The 9033-nt window shown below is 46.9% G+C and overlaps 1 pseudogene; it reads left to right on the forward strand.

Moving 5' to 3' along the window:
* Window positions 1-4622: 4622 nt before the first annotated feature.
* LOC122625641 lies at window positions 4623-8421 on the forward strand (annotated as a pseudogene).
* Window positions 8422-9033: the final 612 nt, after the last annotated feature.

Genomic DNA, 9033 nt, shown 5'->3' on the forward strand with positions numbered 1-9033 from the left:
TTATACAATTTGCTGTTCACTCCGAGTCAGCTGTCCAATTAAAAAGTTTTAAGACGCTATTTTACAAATGCACTGCCACACGAAAGTACACGTTCGAAGAGCTCTCCACGCTCTTGGCAAAAATAGAAGCGTGCCTTAACTCCAGGCCGCTCTCTCCTATGTCTGAGGATCCGACAGATTTGCTGGCTCTGACGCCAGGTCATTTCCTTGTCGGGGGAGCCCTTATGTCCACGGTGGAACCCGAAGTAAAGGGAGAAACGAAATCCATTCTTAATCGGTGGCAGCATTTGAAGGCTCTCCATCAGCAGTTCCGTGTGCGATGGAAAGAAGAGTACCTCAAGGAACTCCACAAACGCACTAAATGGCAGGCCCCGTCCAAAAATCTCCGCATCGATGACAGGGTCGTCATCAAGAACGACCTCTTACCCTCTAATGAGTGGCGGCTCGTCAGAATTGAGCCGACTGCAACGTCCGTTAGTAAATATCCGTACTGCACGTGGAGTTCTTAAACGTCCAGTGGCAAAAGTGGTGCTTTTGCCGACGGAGTCTTCCGAATCTCCACAATAAATAGGCGCGCCTCTTGTCCTTAGTTGTAGTTCACTATCACTAATCATCCATTCTTTTTCATTTCGTTTTCGATCTCCTTTCGCCATTCAACTACCCGCAGCATGGCCCCTCGTCATCGAAACGAACGCAGTGCTCGTGCCTTGGAGAGCAGACGTCCCCGAGGTACTCAATGCGCGAGGTTCCTAAAGCTCAGCGCTGAAAAGCGTCTGCGAGCAGTCCTTATTAACAAATACTGCGCCAATCGCCTCGCTCACGAGCATTCCACGAGAGACTGCCGATGCGGTGATCGATGCAAGAAGTGCGACCGATCCCACCACACGCTGCTCCACATGAACGAGCAGGTTAGCTCGTCGTCGCGATCGCGAGCGCGCTCGCGTCTCCAACCGGTGCCAACCCGGCAAGCAGCTTCGGCCTCGTCCCAGCGTTCCCGCCGGCAAAATCCGCCAACTCAGCTTAGGAGTTCACCGCCACGACGCAAGGAATCGACCACGCCAGGCCCATCGCTCGCGTCGCTACTGCAACGCCACAGCGTGAACATCCTTCCGACAGCGCTGGTCAAGTTGGAGACCGGGACGCAGACCTTCGCGACCGCAGCACTCATCGATCCGTGCACCCCCATGAGCTGCATCGACGCTTCGTTGGCGTCAGCCTTTAAGCTGCCGATGACCAGTGTTGGCGACGAGAAGGTCTACACGACGACGATTCGCTCCAGGGTCGACGCGGGAACGAAGCTGGAGGTCGTGCTCAAGATCGAGCCCAGTGTGCGGATCCGCACACCTGTCCGGGCATTGAGCGACACAGTGGTGTCCAAGTTCCGGGACATCATGCTGGCTGATGACCAGTTCCATCGGCCTGCTACCGTCTCCATGGTCTTGGGAGCAGATGCTTATCCAAAGGGACGACGAGGGAATGCCGGTCGCCCAGAAAACTGATTTTGGGTGGATCGTGTCCGGTGCCTGCAGCCTGCCGTAGGATGGTTTTTTTGCAACCCCAGTGATTGCAAGGGGGGCGGAATGTCCAAGTTACGGGGTTTGGACTGTCACCCGCTCTCCGCTCCCTCTCACGGGCTCTCGCTCTTCACCACAGAGTCTCCAAGGAGTCTCCGCTGCGCTTGGGAGAGCCTAGCTAATTAGAATAAGCTTCAGTGTAAAAACTATTACTAACGAATAAACATACGCCCGGTCGCGCCCGCTCATTTAAGAAAAGTCAAGTGTTCGCCCTTTCGAGTGTTTTCTATTTCAGCCGATTTGGAAAATTCCAGGACAGCAACCCCCATCACACCCAACAACACGCATGTACATAATCTTAGCTTAGCTTAAAAGAAATCAGTGAATAATTATAACGATTGAAATTAATTCGACTGTGTTTTTACTCTTGCCGGGGAACTCCTCTTACAATGACCTTTATTTAACTATATATAAGGGGACACAACTCTACATGTGGGCCCATGAGGGGAGCCTGCAAGGGTAAAAATTTAAATTCGAAAAGTTTTCTGTGATTAGATTACGTTTGATTGCGGGCGCGTTAAGTTGCAATTCCACTCGGAAAATTGCCTGAAATAATTTAAACGCATAACAAATAAAACCCGAGCCAACTAGTTCGAGTGCATAATGCACAGTAGCGCTCAAGACGCCCGGATAACTCCTGTTACCACTGCGGCGGCGACCATATTTTGCGTCGTTACGCAACCTTTCTAGCCTTATATTGTTACAGGAGGAAGGATATAGTGAGCAGCGCGAAATTATGCATTATTAGCTTGAGCAAATCACATGCGCTGTCACGATGCTACCATAGTATCAGAACACGTCGTTCAGTCTCTGCACCTGAAGCGGTCAGCCACCCGAGCATCTATTTTTTGGGGTGGGTCCCGGGGGCGGTCGTCGTTGCAAGTACACAGTAAATTTCGAAATCTGTAGTATTATTAACCCAAATTTCACTTTAGGTGTTGATTCAGCATATGTTCTGAATTCAGTTACTTTCTGCCTGCCAAGTCTAAGCTTCACGCCACAACATTGGAATCATGTTGGAGGGCTCTCATAGGCTGATCCCCATTACGCGCGGTAGAAGCGAGTCAATCTCATTTTAGGAGTGGACATGTTGGCGCAATTCACACCAGGATCGGTTTGCCAGGCGAGCCCATAGCTCAGAATACGCACTTCGGATGTATCCTATCTGGACGTCCTGAAGGAGTGAGGGATTCAACTCAGTTGCGCTGTCATCGAGTGCTTTTGCACACCAAGGCATTGCTGAAGCGTTTCTGTAAGGTCGAGTCGGTTCCAGACCGCCCTACAGCAACAGACGAGGACCTGTGGTGCGAGTCCTTTTTCCAGAGAACTTTTGTGCGTCGATCGGATGGCCGCTACGTAGTGCGGTTGCCCTTAAAAACCTATCGACATCCAGCCATGGTTCTGGGAAGATCTCATCAAATGGCACTTAATCGGTTCCTGCAGTTGGAAAGACGTCTGTCTAGCAGCCCAGAACGGTGGAGCAAATATGTGGAGGAGATCGAGGAGAGATCGCTTGGGAGAGCCCAGCTAATTAGAATAAGCTTCAGTGTAAAAACTATTACTAACGAATAAACATACGCCCGGTCGCGCCCCATCATTTAAGAAAAGTCAAGTGTTCGCCTTTTCGAGTGTTTTCTATTTCAGCCGATTTGGAAAATTCCAGGACAGCAACCCCCATCACACTCAACATTTTGATCCATTCGAGCCAGATCACCTGGATTTTCAAGTTTGTCCACCAGCGAACAAATTACAAGATAAGTACGAAATTTCCATTCCATTTAATTGCCGGTCTGCAGCAAAAGGTTTTCGTTAAATTTGCTGTAAGATTTATTGTCAAATCTAACGGATTTCTCCGAAAAAAAGCAATTAAAGAAAAGTACTTATTCATTCCTACGGGCGCCGCCATATTACCCACCGTTCTCCTTTCACCCTCATTCGTGAAAATTTCTAAGTCCAAATTTCCGAATATATTTAAATATTCATCCAGTCCGAAAAGTGCAAAATTCCAAATGTGAAAAAGTGAAAATAATTTGTGCCAAGTACAGTGAAAATTTCTAAGTCCAAAGCTCTGCCAAAAGTGGCAAATATTCTGTTCTCAACGCAAGCCAAATTCTTTTCGCAACACATTTTTTCTTTAACTCCGCAGTCCACTTAATACAATTTGTTATCGAAGAATGCAATAACAAAATTAACAACACATACCCTCTGGACATTCCAAATAAAATATTAATGAAACATTTACCCGCCAGTTCCATATATTACATCAACATATACAACATTCACATACATTACATATATTACACCCACATACATATAACACATATACATTACATATATTACATCCACATATATCACATATACATTGCATATATTACATCCACATATATTACCGACATACATTGCGCATATTATCTGCATTCCTTTTAAACATATACCAAAGTGTAAATTGTTTCCCGTCGGCAAATCCAAACCACAAATAAAATTTTTTTCCAAGTGCCGACGCGGAAAAGGCGTTTTGTTTTCCATCAATTTTTTCCATAAATTTCCAAATCAATTTCCGAGCAATAAATTAAAAGCGGTTTTTTCTTTTTTAACAAATAAATTTTTAATATTTATTTAATTATTGTTTAAATTTTCAAAAAAAATTTTAAAAACTACAAGACAATAATTTGTTCATCCATAAATAAATAATACGACCGCCAAATATAAGTCGTTCACCCGACAAATATTTTTTCCTGTATTGCTTGGATATTAATTTGTGTTTGTTTTTAGAAGTACTTACAACGCGGAGAAAAGATTTCAATTCCACCATTCCAATTTCTCCGTTTCCAGTTGTAAACAAAAAAATAAAATTTTCTACGTTCTAATAAACATTTTTTTTCACCGTGTTCCACATTCCAAGTGTTCCAACCTTAAATCAGGTGGACCTAATTACCATAAATCACCGGTCATTTATACAATTTGCTGTTCACTCCGAGTCAGCTGTCCAATTAGTCGAAACTACGGCGTTTCTACTTCGTAAATTTTACACCACTTTCTCACCCGTTACATCCTATACGGTCTTTTTCCGCTGCTTTATACCGTTCACGGCGGCAAGCTTAAATTTATTAAGTGCAGTCTAAGGAATCTGTCCACATTTTCAAAAGTGTGACCGTGCTCCAAAACCGCTTCCTTTCCATTTCGCATTTCTTCGATTATGCCCATCGGGGACGATAAGAAGAAATTGTCCGCTGACAAACCCAGGTCTATTTTTTCGCCACAAGGGCCCAAGAGTCCAAGAATTCCAAGCATTTCGGTGAAAACGCCTGCGCAGATTTCCGACGACTGTGCTACTCCATCCAAAGTCACAGTACAGCGCATAGCTAAAAAATAAATTCATTTCGGTTTCTGACTGTTTAAGCGAATTTGAGGTTCAGATTAACACTCCGGAATCCGCAGCTCCAACCGTCACGATGCTTAGCGTCCGTCGCGACCAAGTCCGAACCCTATGGGACAAGGTGGAAAAGGAATTCGACATCTGCTCAGAGTGCCTTGTGTCAGCAGGCGAAGCGGCAGCAGGCAACATGCGTATTCTCAGGGCTAAATACAGTTATTGCATTCAGTCTATGAAAGGTGTGTTGCCCAGCTCGTTGATAAAATCGAGCAGGGCACGTCTCAGTCCATCCCAGCCGCGAACGCTGCGCCCCAGGCCTACATTTCCTCTGGCTGCCGGTTGCCTCCATGCGATACAGAAGTTTTCGCAGGCGACTATCTTCGCTGGCCGACCTTCCGGGATCTTTTCACAGCCATTTATATCAATAATCCACGGCTGACTCCGGTTGAAAAGTTATTCCATTTAAATGCCAAAACAAGTGGCGACGCGCATGCCATCGTTTCGATTTCGCCTCTCACCAACGAGGGTTTCCGCTCTGCGTGGGAAAGCCTAACAGAGCGTTTCGAAAATAAACGATTGTTGGTAAACAGTCAATTGAAAATACTGTTTAATGTGCAGTCGATACCACAGGAATCTGGGGCGGCCTTGAAGGTACTGCAAAGTACTGTTCAGGTTCAAAGAGTCCGATTCCATGTGCGAGAAGAATTTCCTTCAAACGACCACGAGAAACGAGTGCGGCAAATATGTCGTTACTCTGCCTTTTCGCGACCCAGAACATATCGGTTCCGGGCTAGGGCGTTCCAGGTCTTTCGCGTTGGCTCAGTTTTTAAGAAATGAGCAGCGTCTAAAAGGAGATGAGGCCTTAAAAGCGAGATACGATTCGGTGATCCAGGAATATCTCGACTTAAAGCACAGGCGACAAGTTCTTCCTACCCATGATGGCAACGCCTATTATATGCCACATCACGCCGTCTTAAAACCGGAGAGCGTAACTACTAAACTCCGTGTACTATTCAAAGCCTCCAGCCCTTCATCGAATGGTACCAGTTTAAATGATATCCTTCATGCTGGCCCTGTCTTACAGTCCGACTTGACCATTCAAATTCTGAAGTGGCGCTATTTCCGATACGTGTTTAGCGCGATATCGAAAAAATGTATCGGCAGATCTGGGTAGATCCGAAGCACGCTTCATTCCAACGAATACTTTTCCGAAACAATAGAGGGGAACTCAGAGATTTCGAATTGAAACAGTAACCTTTGGAGTCAATTGCGCGCCTTTCCTGGCCATCCGAGTACTGCAGCAGCTAGCAGCTGACGTAGAACTCAGCCATCCAAAAGCTAGCAATATCATTCGAAATTTCATGTATGTGGATGATGTTCTATCCGGAGCGGACTCCACGGAAGAAGCTCAGCTCAAGGTGCAAGAGCTCCGAGACGCTCTGAGTTCCGCCGGATTTCCATTGAGGAAATGGAGCTCCAACCAAAAGGAAGTTTTAGCGGCCATTCAGAGCGACCATCTATTAAATACTGATTTTCTCGAGATTGTTGCAGAAGCACTGCCAAAACCCTCGGTATTCGCTGGAAGGCAATCTCCGACGAATTCTTCTTTGTTCCGCCAGAGTTGGCTATTGAAACGTCCTTTAAAAAACGCCAAGTCCTGTCCCAAATTGCCAAATTGTTCGACCCTGCAGGCTGGTTAGCGCCGTTTATCGTTCGAGCTAAAATTTTCATGCAGGAGATTTGGCTACAGGAGCTTGGGTGGGACGAAAACATTCCAAATGAGCTTTCTCAGCGATGGCTTAATTTTCTCCAAAGTTATTCGGTTTTAGAGCAGATACGCATTCCACGCTGGCTCTCGTTTCATTCAGATTTCAAGGTCGAGCATCATCGCATTTGCGATGCATCGCAAAAGGCTTATGGGGCGGCAATATATGTCCGCGTAGAAGTGGGCAGCCCCATTATGGTGCAACTCCTAACCGCGAAAACCCGGGTAGCACCAGTCAAAACGGTTTCGCTCCCAAGAGGAGCTGTGCGGAGCGTTATTGCTTTCCGAAATGGCTGCAGCCATCATTCCGCAGATGCCTACGATCAACTACGAACTTTACTGCTGGACGGACTCGACAATAGTGCTTGCATGGTTAAGCAAGTCAGCGTGCCAGTGGACCACATTTGTAGCCAATAGGGTGACGAAGATCGCCCAGGCCACAAAAACAGAGAATTGGTCTCATGTTCAATCTGAGCATAATCTAGCAGACCAGGCAAGTAGAGAAGTTTCCCTCCAAGATGTAGCCGATAGCCAGTTATGGTGGCACGGGCCGACTTGGTTGCAAAATCCAAGCAACCAATGGCCAACTCAGGTCGACAACGCTCCGGTGACCGACCTGGAGAAGCGTGCTCTGAAAGTCCATCTCGCAAGAGCTCCTTCTGAAGAGATGTTGGAACGTTTTTCCAAGCTTGAGAAAGCTCTACCGGTCCTTGCTTATGTTCATCGCTTCATACAGCGGTGCAGGAAGCAGACATCTCTATCTGATGTGCATTTGCTGGCCACTGAAATCGCCGCCGCCTAGCGGTTCCTAATTTCGAACACTCAGCGCAGAGAATTCCCTGTGGAATATCACTGCCTAAGTGAAAAGCATCCAGTGCCAAGTTCAAGTTCCATCCTAAGCATGAACCCGTTTCTAGATCCGCAAGGACTGATCAGGGCGTGCGGCCGTGTGGCGGCTTCCGAAAGCCTTCAATACAATGAACGGCATCCAGTGATTCTTCCGTATAACTGCCTGCTTCTCGCGTCCTTGCGAATTTCACACATCGCATAACTCTCCATAATGGTAACCAGTTAATGGTGCGCCTCATCTTCGAAATACTGGATTCCGAGAATTAAGAACCTGATGAAAGCAGTAGTAAATTCGTGCAAAGTATGTGTGATCCACAAAAAGCGGTTGCAAAGCCAACTGATGGGTGCCCTGCCCAAAGAAAGAGCATCGTTCTCCCGACCATTCTCACGTATACTGGCATGGATTACGCCGGTCTGTTTGATATAAAGAACTATACGGGAAGAGCATGTCTTATTACAAAGGGGTATGTGTTAGTTTTTGTTTGTTTCTCTACCAAGGCCATCCATTTAGAGCCTACATCTGACTTAACGACCGAAAAGTTTCTTGCCGCTTTCGCTCGTTTTGTATCCAGAAGAGGGTGTCCACGTCAAGTCCAGTCAGACAATGGCAAAACCTTTGTTGGCGCTGCCACCCTGCTTTCCCGCGATTTCCTTCAAGCTGTAAAAGTGTCGGTGACGAATGCCTATAGTCATCAAGAGATGCAATGGCAATTTATTCCTCCGGGAGCACCCCATATGGGAGGCCTTTGGGAAGGAGGCGTAAAAAGTTTTAAGACGCTATTTTACAAATGCACTGCCACACGAAAGTACACGTTCGAAGAGCTCTCCACGCTCTTGTCAAAAGTAGAAGCGTGCCTTAACTCCAGGCCGCTCTCTCCTATGTCTGAGGATCCGACAGATTTGCTGGCTCTGACGCCAGGTCATTTCCTTGTCGGGGGACCCCTTATGTCCACGGTGGAACCCGAAGTAAAGGGAGAAACGAAATCCATTCTTAATCGGTGGCAGCATTTGAAGGCTCTCCATCAGCAGTTCCGTGTGCGATGGAAAGAAGAGTACCTCAAGGAACTCCACAAACGCACTAAATGGCAGGCCCCGTCCAAAAATCTCCGCATCGATGACAGGGTCGTCATCAAGAACGACCTCTTACCCTCTAATGAGTGGCGGCTCGTCAGAATTGAGCCGACTGCAACGTCCGTTAGTAAATATCCGTACTGCACGTGGAGTTCTTAAACGTCCAGTGGCAAAAGTGGTGCTTTTGCCGACGGAGTCTTCCGAATCTCCACAATAAATAGGCGCGCCTCTTGTCCTTAGTTGTAGTTCACTATCACTAATCATCCATTCTTTTTCATTTCGTTTTCGATCTCCTTTCGCCATTCAACTACCCGCAGCATGGCCCCTCGTCATCGAAACGAACGCAGTGCTCGTGCCTTGGAGAGCAGACGTCCCCGAGGTACTCAATGCGCGAGGTTCCT

The sequence above is a fragment of the Drosophila teissieri genome, unplaced genomic scaffold, assembly GCF_016746235.2.
Source record: "Drosophila teissieri strain GT53w unplaced genomic scaffold, Prin_Dtei_1.1 Segkk34_quiver_pilon_scaf, whole genome shotgun sequence".
Lineage (NCBI taxonomy): Eukaryota > Metazoa > Arthropoda > Insecta > Diptera > Drosophilidae > Drosophila > Drosophila teissieri.